Raw genomic sequence first — 12,697 nt, forward strand, 5'->3', positions numbered from 1 at the left:
TGATGTCACTAGTTAAATCTACTTCAAAACAGTGTAGATGAAGGGGAGGAGACAGGTTAAATAAGGATTTTTAAGCCTGGAGACAAATGAGGCATGGATTGTGTATGTGTGCCATTCAGAGAGTGAATGGGGAAGACAAAATATTTAAGTGTCTTTGAAAGGGGTATTGTAGTAGGTGCCAGGTCCTACGCTGCTGGGTTTTTCAGCTCAAAAGTTTTTTTCAGCTCAACAGTTTCCAGTTTTCTGAAAATCACTCAGGAGGATTGTGCTCCCCTTCCTCCTCTGAGGAGCCTCCACTGCACCCAAAGGACATCCAGCCAACTTGACACAATTGTGGGAAGCATTGGAGTCAACATGGGCCAGCATCCCTGTGGAACGCTTCGACACTATGTAGAGTTCATTCCCCGACGAATTGAGGCTGTTCTGAGGGGAAAAGGGGAGGGTCCAAATCCATATTAGTAAGGTGTTCCAAATGTTTGGTAATAATTTGGTATAATATATTTATATACCGTTGAAGTCGTACGTTTACATACACCTTAGCCAAATACATTTAAACTCAGTTTTTCACAATTCCTGACATTTAATCCTAGTAAAAATCCCCTGTTTTAGGTCAGTTAGGATAACCACTTTATTTTAATAATGTGAAACGTCAGAATAATAGTAGAGAGAATGATTTATTTCAGCATTTATTTCTTTCATCACATTCCCAGTGGGTCAGAAGTCTGCATACACTGAATTAGTATTTGGTAGCATTCCCTTTAAATTGTTTAACTTGGGTCAAACATTTCGGTAGCCTTCCAGAAGCTTCCCACAAAATGTTGGGTGAATTTTGGCCCATTCCTCCTGACAGAGCTGGTGTAACTGAGTCAGGTTTGTAGGCCTCCTCGCTCGCACACGCGTTTTCAGTTCTGCCCACAAATGTTCTATAGGATTGAGGTCAGGGCTTTGTGATGGCCACTCCAATACCCTGACTGTGTTGTCCTTAAGCCATTTTGCCACAACTTTGGAAGTATGCTTGGGGTCATTGTCCATTTGGAAGACCCATTTGCGACCAAGCTTTAACTTCCTGACTGATGTATTGAGATGTTGCTTCAATATATCCACATCATTTTAATTCCTCATGATGCCATCTATTTTATGAAGTGCACCAGTCCCTCCTGCAGCAAAGCACCCCCACAACATGATGCTGCCACCCCCGTGCTTCACGGTTGGGATGGTGTTCTTCGACTTGCAAGCCTCCCCCTTTTTCCTCCAAACATAACGATGGTCATTATGGCCAAATAGTTCTACTGTTGTTTCATGAGCCCAGAGGACATTTCTCCAAAAAGTACGATCTTTGCCCCCATGTGCAGTTGCAAACCGTAGTCTGGCTTTTTTATGGTGTTTTGGAGCAGTGGCTTCTTCCTTGCTGAGCGGCCTTCCAGGTTATGTCGATATAGGACTCGTTTTACTATAGATACTTTTGTACCTGTTTCCTCCAGCATATTCACAAGGTCCTTTGCTGTTGTTCTGGGATTGATTTGCACTTTTCGCACCAAAGTACGTTTCATCTCTAGGAGACAGAATGTGTCTCCTTCCTGAGCGGTATGACGGCTGCGTGGTCCTATGGTGTTTATACTTGCGTACTATTGTTTGTACAGATGAACGTGGTACCTTCAGGCATTTAGAAATTGCTCCCAAGGATGAACCAGACTTGTGAAGGTAAAAACAAAAAAAATCTGAGTTCATGGCGGATTATTTTTGATTTTCCAATGATTTCATGCAAAGAGGCACTGAGTTTGAAGGTAGGCCTTGAAATACATCCACAGGTACACCTCCAATTGACTCAAATTATGTAAATAATCCTATCAGAAGCTTCTAAAGCCATGACATCATTTTCTAAGCTGTTTAAAGGCACAGTCAACTTAGTGTATGTAAACTTCTGACCCACTGGAATTGTGATACAGTGAATTATAAGTTAAATAATCTGTCTGTGAACAATTGTTGGAAAAATTATGTGTGGAAAAATGTGTGGAGTGGTTGAAAATCGAGTTTTAATGACTACAACCTAAGTGTATGTAAACTTCCGACTTCAGTGGAGGATAAAAATACATGTATGCCTCTGGATGTGTTGCTAGCTATCTAGCCGATCTGTGAATGGACCCAAAGTTTGGTATACATATTAGTTCAGAACCTAGCTATGAACCTCAGCTATCATAGCCAGTTCTATCAACTTCAAAACAGTCTGAATTACATTAATGAAGCCTATGGATTGAGTAGAATATAATATAACTTTTGTGCCAAGGATGCAAGTCGTAGCCTTGGATTCTCAAATGACTGCCTCGCCTGGTTCACCAACTACTTCTCAGATAGAGTTCAGTGTGCCAAATTGGAGGGCCTGTTGTTCGGACCTCTGGCAGTCTCTATGTGGTGCCACAGGGTTCAATTCTCGGGCCAACTCTTTACTCTGTGTATATCAATGATTTCGCTCTTGCTGCTGGTGATTCTATGATCCACCTATATGCAGACGACACAATTCTGTATACATCTGGCCCTTCTTTGGACACTGTGTTAACAAACCTCCAAACGAGCTTCAATGCCATACAACACTTCTTCCGTGGCCTCCAACTGCTCTTAAAAATGCTAGTAAAACTAAGTGCATGCTCTTCAACCGATTGCTGCCCGCACCCTCCCGCCCGACTAGCATCACTACTCTGGACGGTTCTGACCTAGAATATGTGGACAACTACAAATACCTAGGTGTCTGGTTAGACTGTAAACTCTCCTTCCAGACTCACATTAAGCATCTCCAATCCAAAATTAAATCTAGAATCAGCTTCCTATTTCGCAACAAAGCCTCATTCACTCATGCTGCCAAACATACCCTCGTACATATTTGTTGCCATACTCACTGACTCCAGGTTGTCTATAAGTCTTTGCTAGGTAAAGCCCCGCCTTATCTCAGCTCACTGGTCACCATAGCAACATCCACCCGTAGCACATGCTCCAGCAGGTATATTTCACTTGTCATCCCCAAAGCCAACACCTGCTTTGGCCACCTTTCCTTACAGTTCTTTGCTGCTAATGTCAGAGCAGCTTACTGATCACTGTACCTGTACACAGCCAATCTGTAAATAGCACACCCAACTACCTCATCCCCATATTGTTACTTATCCTCTTGCCCCATATTGTTATTTTTTTTCTTCTCTTTTGCACCCCAGTATCTCTACTTGCACATCATCATCTGCACATCTATCACCCCAGTGTTAATGCCAAATTGTAATTATTTTTGCCACTATGGCCTATTTATTGCCTGACCTCCCTAATCTTACTACATTTGCACACACAGTACATAGATTTTCCTTTGTGTTACTGACTGTATGTTTGTTTATCCCATGTGTAACTCTGTGCTGTTGTTTTTGTCGCACTGCTTGTTCTCACCTGGCCTACCTAGTTAAATAAAGGTGAAATATACACTGCTCAAAAAAAATAAAGGGAACACTTAAACAACACAATGTAACTCCAAGTCAATCACACTTCTATGAAATCAAACTGTCCACTTAGGAAGCAACACTGATTGACAATAAATTTCACATGCTGTTGTGCAAATGGAATAGACAAAATGTGGAAATTATAGGCAATTAGCAAGACACCCCCAAAAAAGGAGTGATTCTGCAGGTGGTGACCACAGACCACTTCTCAGTTCCTATGCTTCCTGGCTGATGTTTTGGTCACTTTTGAATGCTGGCGGTGCTCTCACTCTAGTGGTAGCATGAGACAGAGTCTACAACCCACACAAGTGGCTCAGGTAGTGCAGTTCATCCAGGATGGCACATCAATGCGAGCTGTGGCAAAAAGGTTTGCTGTGTCTGTCAGCGTAGTGTCCAGAGCATGGAGGCGCTACCAGGAGACAGGCCAGTACATCAGGAGACGTGGAGGAGGCCGTAGGAGGGCAACAACCCAGCAGCAGGACCGCTACCTCCGCCTTTGTGCCAGGAGGTGCACTGCCAGAGCCCTGCAAAATGACCTCCAGCAGGCCACAAATGTGCATGTGTCAGCATATGGTCTCACAAGGGGTCTGAGGATCTCATCTCGGTACCTAATGGCAGTCAGGCTACCTCTGGCGAGCACATGGAGGGCTGTGCGGCCCCACAAAGAAATGCCACCCCACACCATGACTGACCCACAGCCAAACCGGTCATGCTGGAGGATGTTACAGGCAGCAGAACGTTCTCCACGGCGTCTCCAGCCTCTGTCACGTCTGTCACATGTGCTCATGTGCTCAGTGTGAACCTGCTTTCATCTGTGAAGAGCACAGGGCGTCAGTGGCGAATTTGCCAATCTTGGTGTTCTCTGGCAAATGCCAAACGTCCTGCACGGTGCTGGGCTGTAAGCACAACCCCCACCTGTGGACGTCGGGCCCTCATACCACCCTCATGGAGTCTGTTTCTGACCGTTTGAGCAGACACATGCACATTTGTGGCCTGCTGGAGGTCATTTTGCAGGGCTCTGGCAGTGCACCTCCTGGCACAAAGGCGGAGGTAGCGGTCCTGCTGCTGGGTTGTTGCCCTCCTACGGCCTCCTCCACGTCTCCTGATGTACTGGCCTGTCTCCTGGTAGCGCCTCCATGCTCTGGACACTACGCTGACAGACACAGCAAACCTTTTTGCCACAGCTCGCATTGATGTGCCATCCTGGATGAACTGCACTACCTGAGCCACTTGTGTGGGTTGTAGACTCCGTCTCATGCTACCACTAGAGTGAGAGCACCGCCAGCATTCAAAAGTGACCAAAACATCAGCCAGGAAGCATAGGAACTGAGAAGTGGTCTGTGGTCACCACCTGCAGAATCACTCCTTTTTTGGGGGTGTCTTGCTAATTGCCTATAATTTCCACCTTTTGTCTATTCCATTTGCACAACAGCATGTGAAATGTATTGTCAATCAGTGTTGCTTCCTAATTGGACAGTTTGATTTCACAGAAGTGTGATTGACTTGGAGTTACATTGTGTTGTTTAAGTGTTCCCTTTATTTTTTTGAGCAGTGTATATTTTTATAAGTAAATGGAAGAATACTCTTATTGTCAATTACTCTTAAAAGAGCCTTTGGTTTAGTGTCGTCTGTGGTGTTACAGCACCCTGTTCGAAGAAGTAGGAGGTGAAGCTCTCCCGCACACAGATTGCCTCTCTTGGTGGGTTGTTGAACCCCATCATTGAAACATTCTGCAGAGCAGCAGACTTCTCCTCTGGCACACGGCGGCGAGCTACAGATCCCCTCCTCGTGTCCATCCTAATGAAGATTTGCAGGACACAGGTCGCCTGCACACACCTGAAATCCTCCAGGGGGCAGTCCCAGATGACCCTGGTCAGCCAACCTTGCAGTGCCCTACACGCTAACTGTAGGAAGTCATTTTGAAGGAATCTCCAGTTACAAGGTATCTGTAGGAATATGGAAGACAATGTAATTATTAGACTGTTACATCACCAGGTCATTGTGGATTACTAAAATATAATATACCTGATAACAAATCATAATAACATTGGATTGATAGATGGATGGGCACACATATGTGCATGTGTGACAATAACAGGATCAAATCAAGGATAGCGTCACAAAGGAATACATAAATACCACCTGAAGCTTGTATGCATACAGTATGTAAAGTTGCCTAGATAGCTAGCTAGCCAACAGTATGTAAAGTTGCCTAGATAGCTGGCTAGCCAACAGTATGTAAAGTTGCCTAGATAGCTAGCTAGCCAACAGTATGTAAAGTTGCCTAGATAGCTGGCTAGCCAACAGTATGTAAAGTTGCCTAGATAGCTGGCTAGCCAACAGTATGTAAAGTTGCCTAGATAGCTAGCTAGCCAACAGTATGTAAAGGTGCCTAGATAGCTAGCTAGCCAACAGTATGTAAAGTTGCCTAGATAGCTAGCTAGCCAACAGTATGTAAAGGTGCCTATATAGCTAGCCAACAGTATGTAAAGTTGCCTAGCTAGCTAGCCAACAGTATGTAAAGTTGCCTAGATAGCTAGCTAGCCAACAGTATGTAAAGTTGCCTAGCTGGCTAGCCAACAGTATGTAAAGGTGCCTAGATAGCTGGTTAGCAAACAGTATGTACAGGTGCCTAGATAGCTAGCTAGCCAACAGTATGTAAAGTTGCCTAGATAGCTAGCTAGCCAACAGTATGTAAAGGTGCCTAGATAGCTAGCTAGCCAACAGTATGTAAAGGTGCCTAGATAGCTAGCTAGCCAACAGTATGTAAAGTTGCCTAGATAGCTAGCTAGCCAACAGTATGTAAAGTTGCCTAGATAGCTAGCTAGCCAACAGTATGTAAAGGTGCCTAGATAGCTAGCTAGCCAACAGTATGTAAAGGTGCCTAGATAGCTAGCTAGCCAACAGTATGTAAAGTTGCCTAGATAGCTAGCTAGCCAACAGTATGTAAAGGTGCCTAGATAGCTAGCTAGCCAACAGTATGTAAAGTTGCCTAGATAGCTAGCTAGCCAACAGTATGTAAAGTTGCCTAGCTAGCTAGCCAACAGTATGTAAAGGTGCCTAGATAGCTGGCTAGCCAACAGTATGTAAAGGTGCCTAGATAGCTAGCTAGCCAACAGTATGTAAAGTTGCCTAGATAGCTAGCTAGCCAACAGTATGTAAAGTTGCCTAGCTAGCTAGCCAACAGTATGTAAAGGTGCCTAGATAGCTAGCTAGCCAACAGTATGTAAAGTTGCCTAGATAGCTAGCTAGCCAACAGTATGTAAAGGTGCCTAGATAGCTAGCTAGCCAACAGTATGTAAAGTTGCCTAGATAGCTGGCTAGCCAACAGTATATAAAGGTGCCTAGATAGCTGGCTAGCCAACAGTATGTAAAGTTGCCTAGATAGCTAGCTAGCCAACAGTATGTAAAGTTGCCTAGATAGCTAGCTAGCCAACAGTATGTAAAGTTGCCTAGCTAGCTAGCCAACAGTATGTAAAGGTGCCTAGATAGCTGGCTAGCCAACAGTATGTAAAGGTGCCTAGATAGCTAGCTAGCCAACAGTATGTAAAGTTGCCTAGATAGCTAGCTAGCCAACAGTATGTAAAGTTGCCTAGCTAGCTAGCCAACAGTATGTAAAGGTGCCTAGATAGCTGGCTAGCCAACAGTATGTAAAGGTGCCTAGATAGGTAGCTAGCCAACAGTATGTAAAGTTGCCTAGATAGCTAGCTAGCCAACAGTATGTAAAGGTGCCTAGATAGCTAGCTAGCCAACAGTATGTAAAGTTGCCTAGATAGCTGGCTAGCCAACAGTATGTAAAGTTGCCTAGATAGCTGGCTAGCCAACAGTATGTAAAGTTGCCTAGATAGCTAGCTAGCCAACAGTATGTAAAGTTGCCTAGATAGCTGGCTAGCCAACAGTATGTAAAGTTGCCTAGATAGCTGGCTAGCCAACAGTATGTAAAGTTGCCTAGATAGCTAGCTAGCCAACAGTATGTAAAGGTGCCTAGATAGCTAGCTAGCCAACAGTATGTAAAGTTGCCTAGATAGCTAGCTAGACAACAGTATGTAAAGGTGCCTAGATAGCTAGCTAGCCAACAGTATGTTAAGGTGCCTAGATAGCTAGCTAGCCAACAGTATGTAAAGTTGCCTAGATAGCTAGCCAACAGTATGTAAAGTTGCCTAGCTAGCTAGCCAACAGTATGTAAAGGTGCCTAGATAGCTGGCTAGCCAACAGTATGTAAAGGTGCCTAGATAGCTAGCTAGCCAACAGTATGTAAAGTTGCCTAGATAGCTAGCTAGCCAACAGTATGTAAAGTTGCCTAGCTAGCTAGCCAACAGTATGTAAAGGTGCCTAGATAGCTGGCTAGCCAACAGTATGTAAAGGTGCCTAGATAGGTAGCTAGCCAACAGTATGTAAAGTTGCCTAGATAGCTAGCTAGCCAACAGTATGTAAAGGTGCCTAGATAGCTAGCTAGCCAACAGTATGTAAAGTTGCCTAGATAGCTAGCCAACAGTATGTAAAGTTGCCTAGATAGCTAGCCAACAGTATGTAAAGTTGCCTAGCTAGCTAGCCAACAGTATGTAAAGTTGCCTAGATAGCTAGCTAGCCAACAGTATGTAAAGTTGCCTAGCTAGCTAGCCAACAGTATGTAAAGGTGCCTAGATAGCTGGCTAGCCAACAGTATGTAAAGGTGCCTAGATAGCTAGCTAGCCAACAGTATGTAAAGGTGCCTAGATAGCTAGCTAGCCAACAGTATGTAAAGTTGCCTAGATAGCTGGCTAGCCAACAGTATATAAAGGTGCCTAGATAGCTGGCTAGCCAACAGTATGTAAAGTTGCCTAGATAGCTAGCTAGCCAACAGTATGTAAAGTTGCCTAGATAGCTAGCTAGCCAACAGTATGTAAAGTTGCCTAGCTAGCTAGCCAACAGTATGTAAAGGTGCCTAGATAGCTGGCTAGCCAACAGTATGTAAAGGTGCCTAGATAGCTAGCTAGCCAACAGTATGTAAAGTTGCCTAGATAGCTAGCTAGCCAACAGTATGTAAAGTTGCCTAGCTAGCTAGCCAACAGTATGTAAAGGTGCCTAGATAGCTGGCTAGCCAACAGTATGTAAAGGTGCCTAGATAGGTAGCTAGCCAACAGTATGTAAAGTTGCCTAGATAGCTAGCTAGCCAACAGTATGTAAAGGTGCCTAGATAGCTAGCTAGCCAACAGTATGTAAAGTTGCCTAGATAGCTGGCTAGCCAACAGTATGTAAAGTTGCCTAGATAGCTGGCTAGCCAACAGTATGTAAAGTTGCCTAGATAGCTAGCTAGCCAACAGTATGTAAAGTTGCCTAGATAGCTGGCTAGCCAACAGTATGTAAAGTTGCCTAGATAGCTGGCTAGCCAACAGTATGTAAAGTTGCCTAGATAGCTAGCTAGCCAACAGTATGTAAAGGTGCCTAGATAGCTAGCTAGCCAACAGTATGTAAAGTTGCCTAGATAGCTAGCTAGACAACAGTATGTAAAGGTGCCTAGATAGCTAGCTAGCCAACAGTATGTTAAGGTGCCTAGATAGCTAGCTAGCCAACAGTATGTAAAGTTGCCTAGATAGCTAGCCAACAGTATGTAAAGTTGCCTAGCTAGCTAGCCAACAGTATGTAAAGGTGCCTAGATAGCTGGCTAGCCAACAGTATGTAAAGGTGCCTAGATAGCTAGCTAGCCAACAGTATGTAAAGTTGCCTAGATAGCTAGCTAGCCAACAGTATGTAAAGTTGCCTAGCTAGCTAGCCAACAGTATGTAAAGGTGCCTAGATAGCTGGCTAGCCAACAGTATGTAAAGGTGCCTAGATAGGTAGCTAGCCAACAGTATGTAAAGTTGCCTAGATAGCTAGCTAGCCAACAGTATGTAAAGGTGCCTAGATAGCTAGCTAGCCAACAGTATGTAAAGTTGCCTAGATAGCTAGCCAACAGTATGTAAAGTTGCCTAGATAGCTAGCCAACAGTATGTAAAGTTGCCTAGCTAGCTAGCCAACAGTATGTAAAGTTGCCTAGATAGCTAGCTAGCCAACAGTATGTAAAGTTGCCTAGCTAGCTAGCCAACAGTATGTAAAGGTGCCTAGATAGCTGGCTAGCCAACAGTATGTAAAGGTGCCTAGATAGGTAGCTAGCCAACAGTATGTAAAGTTGCCTAGATAGCTAGCTAGCCAACAGTATGTAAAGGTGCCTAGATAGCTAGCTAGCCAACAGTATGTAAAGTTGCCTAGATAGCTAGCTAGCCAACAGTATGTAAAGTTGCCTAGCTAGCTAGCCAACAGTATGTAAAGGTGCCTAGATAGCTGGCTAGCCAACAGTATGTAAAGGTGCCTAGATAGGTAGCTAGCCAACAGTATGTAAAGGTGCCTAGATAGGTAGCTAGCCAACAGTATGTAAAGGTGCCTATATAGCTAGCTAGCCAACAGTATGTAAAGTTGCCTAGATAGCTGGCTAGCCAACAGTATGTAAAGTTGCCTAGATAGCTAGCTAGCCAACAGTATGTAAAGTTGCCTAGATAGCTGGCTAGCCAACAGTATGTAAAGTTGCCTAGATAGCTGGCTAGCCAACAGTATGTAAAGTTGCCTAGATAGCTAGCTAGCCAACAGTATGTAAAGGTGCCTAGATAGCTAGCTAGCCAACAGTATGTAAAGTTGCCTAGATAGCTAGCTAGACAACAGTATGTAAAGGTGCCTAGATAGCTAGCTAGCCAACAGTATGTAAAGGTGCCTAGATAGCTAGCTAGCCAACAGTATGTAAAGTTGCCTAGATAGCTAGCCAACAGTATGTAAAGTTGCCTAGCTAGCTAGCCAACAGTATGTAAAGTTGCCTAGCTGGCTAGCCAACAGTATGTAAAGTTGCCTAGCTAGCTAACCAACAGTATGTAAAGGTGCCTAGATAGCTGGCTAGCCAACAGTATGTAAAGGTGCCTAGATAGCTAGCTAGCCAACAGTATGTAAAGTTGCCTAGATAGCTAGCTAGCCAACAGTATGTAAAGTTGCCTAGATAGCTAGCTAGCCAACAGTATGTAAAGTTGCCTAGATAGCTGGCTATCCAACAGTATGTAAAGGTGCCTAGATAGCTAGCTAGCCAACAGTATGTAAAGTTGCCTAGCTAGCTAGCCAACAGTATGTAAAGGTGCCTAGATAGCTGGCTAGCCAACAGTATGTAAAGGTGCCTAGATAGCTAGCTAGCCAACAGTATGTAAAGTTGCCTAGATAGCTAGCTAGCCAACAGTATGTAAAGTTGCCTAGCTAGCTAGCCAACAGTATGTAAAGTTGCCTAGATAGCTAGCTAGCCAACAGTATGTAAAGTTGCCTAGATAGCTAGCTAGCCAACAGTATGTAAAGTTGCCTAGATAGCTGGCTATCCAACAGTATGTAAAGGTGCCTAGATAGCTAGCTAGCCAACAGTATGTAAAGTTGCCTAGCTAGCTAGCCAACAGTATGTAAAGGTGCCTAGATAGCTGGCTAGCCAACAGTATGTAAAGGTGCCTAGATAGCTAGCTAGCCAACAGTATGTAAAGTTGCCTAGATAGCTAGCTAGCCAACAGTATGTAAAGTTGCCTAGCTAGCTAGCCAACAGTATGTAAAGGTGCCTAGATAGCTGGCTAGCCAACAGTATGTAAAGGTGCCTAGATAGGTAGCTAGCCAACAGTATGTAAAGTTGCCTAGATAGCTAGCTAGCCAACAGTATGTAAAGGTGCCTAGATAGCTAGCGAGCCAACAGTATGTAAAGTTGCCTAGATAGCTGGCTAGCCAACAGTATGTAAAGTTGCCTAGATAGCTGGCTAGCCAACAGTATGTAAAGTTGCCTAGATAGCTAGCTAGCCAACAGTATGTAAAGGTGCCTAGATAGCTAGCTAGCCAACAGTATGTAAAGTTGCCTAGATAGCTAGCTAGCCAACAGTATGTAAAGGTGCCTAGATAGCTAGCCAACAGTATGTAAAGTTGCCTAGCTAGCTAGCCAACAGTATGTAAAGTTGCCTAGATAGCTAGCTAGCCAACAGTATGTAAAGTTGCCTAGCTGGCTAGCCAACAGTATGTAAAGTTGCCTAGCTAGCTAGCCAACAGTATGTAAAGGTGCCTAGATAGCTGGCTAGCCAACAGTATGTAAAGGTGCCTAGATAGCTAGCTAGCCAACAGTATGTAAAGTTGCCTAGATAGCTAGCTAGCCAACAGTATGTAAAGGTGCCTAGATAGCTAGCTAGCTCGCCCACAGTATGTAAAGGTGCCTAGATAGCTAGCTAGCCAACAGTATGTAAAGGTGCCTAGATAGCTAGATAGCCAACAGTATGTAAAGTGCCTAGATAGCTAGCTAGCCAACAGTATGTAAAGTTGCCTAGCTAGCTAGCTAGCAACAGTATGTAAAGGTGCCTAGATAGCTAGGCTAGCCAACAGTATGTAAAGGTTGCCTAGATAGCTAGCTAGCCAACAGTATGTAAAGGTTGCCTAGATAGCTAGCTAGCCAACAGTATGTAAAGATGCCTAGATAGCTAGCTAGCCAACAGTATGTAAAGGTGCCTAGATAGCTAGCTAGCCAACAGTATGTAAAGGTGCCTAGATAGCTAGCTAGCCAACAGTATGTAAAGGTGCCTAGATAACTGGCTAGCCAACAGTATGTTAAAGGTTGCCTAGCTAGCTAGCTAGCCAACAGTATGTAAAGTGCCTAGCTAGGTAGCCAACAGTATGTAAAGTTGCCTAGCTAGCTAGCCAACAGTATGTAAAGGTGCCTAGATAGCTAGCTAAGCCAACAGTATGTAAAGGTTGCCTAGATAGCTAGCTAGCCAACAGTATGTACAGTGCCTAGCTAGCTAGCCAACAGTATGTAAAGGTGCCTAGATAGCTAGCCAACAGTATGTAAAGTTGCCTAGCTGGCTAGCCAACAGTATGTAAAGGTGCCTAGATAGCTAGCTAGCCAACAGTATGTAAAGTTGCCTAGATAGCTAGCTAGCCAACAGTATGTAAAGTTGCCTAGCTAGCTAGCCAACAGTATGTAAAGGTGCCTAGATAGCTGGCTAGCCAACAGTATGTAAAGGTGCCTAGATAGCTAGCTAGCCAACAGTATGTAAAGTTGCCTAGATAGCTAGCTAGCCAACAGTATGTAAAGGTGCCTGGATAGCTAGCTAGCCAACAGTATGTAAAGGTGCCTAGATAGCTAGCTAGCCAACAGTATGTAAAGTTGCCTAGATAGCTAGCTAGCCAACAGTATGTAAAGTTGCCTAGCTAGCTAG

The sequence above is a fragment of the Salvelinus namaycush genome, unplaced genomic scaffold (genome assembly GCF_016432855.1).
Source record: "Salvelinus namaycush isolate Seneca unplaced genomic scaffold, SaNama_1.0 Scaffold7, whole genome shotgun sequence".
NCBI classification, from domain to species: domain Eukaryota; kingdom Metazoa; phylum Chordata; class Actinopteri; order Salmoniformes; family Salmonidae; genus Salvelinus; species Salvelinus namaycush.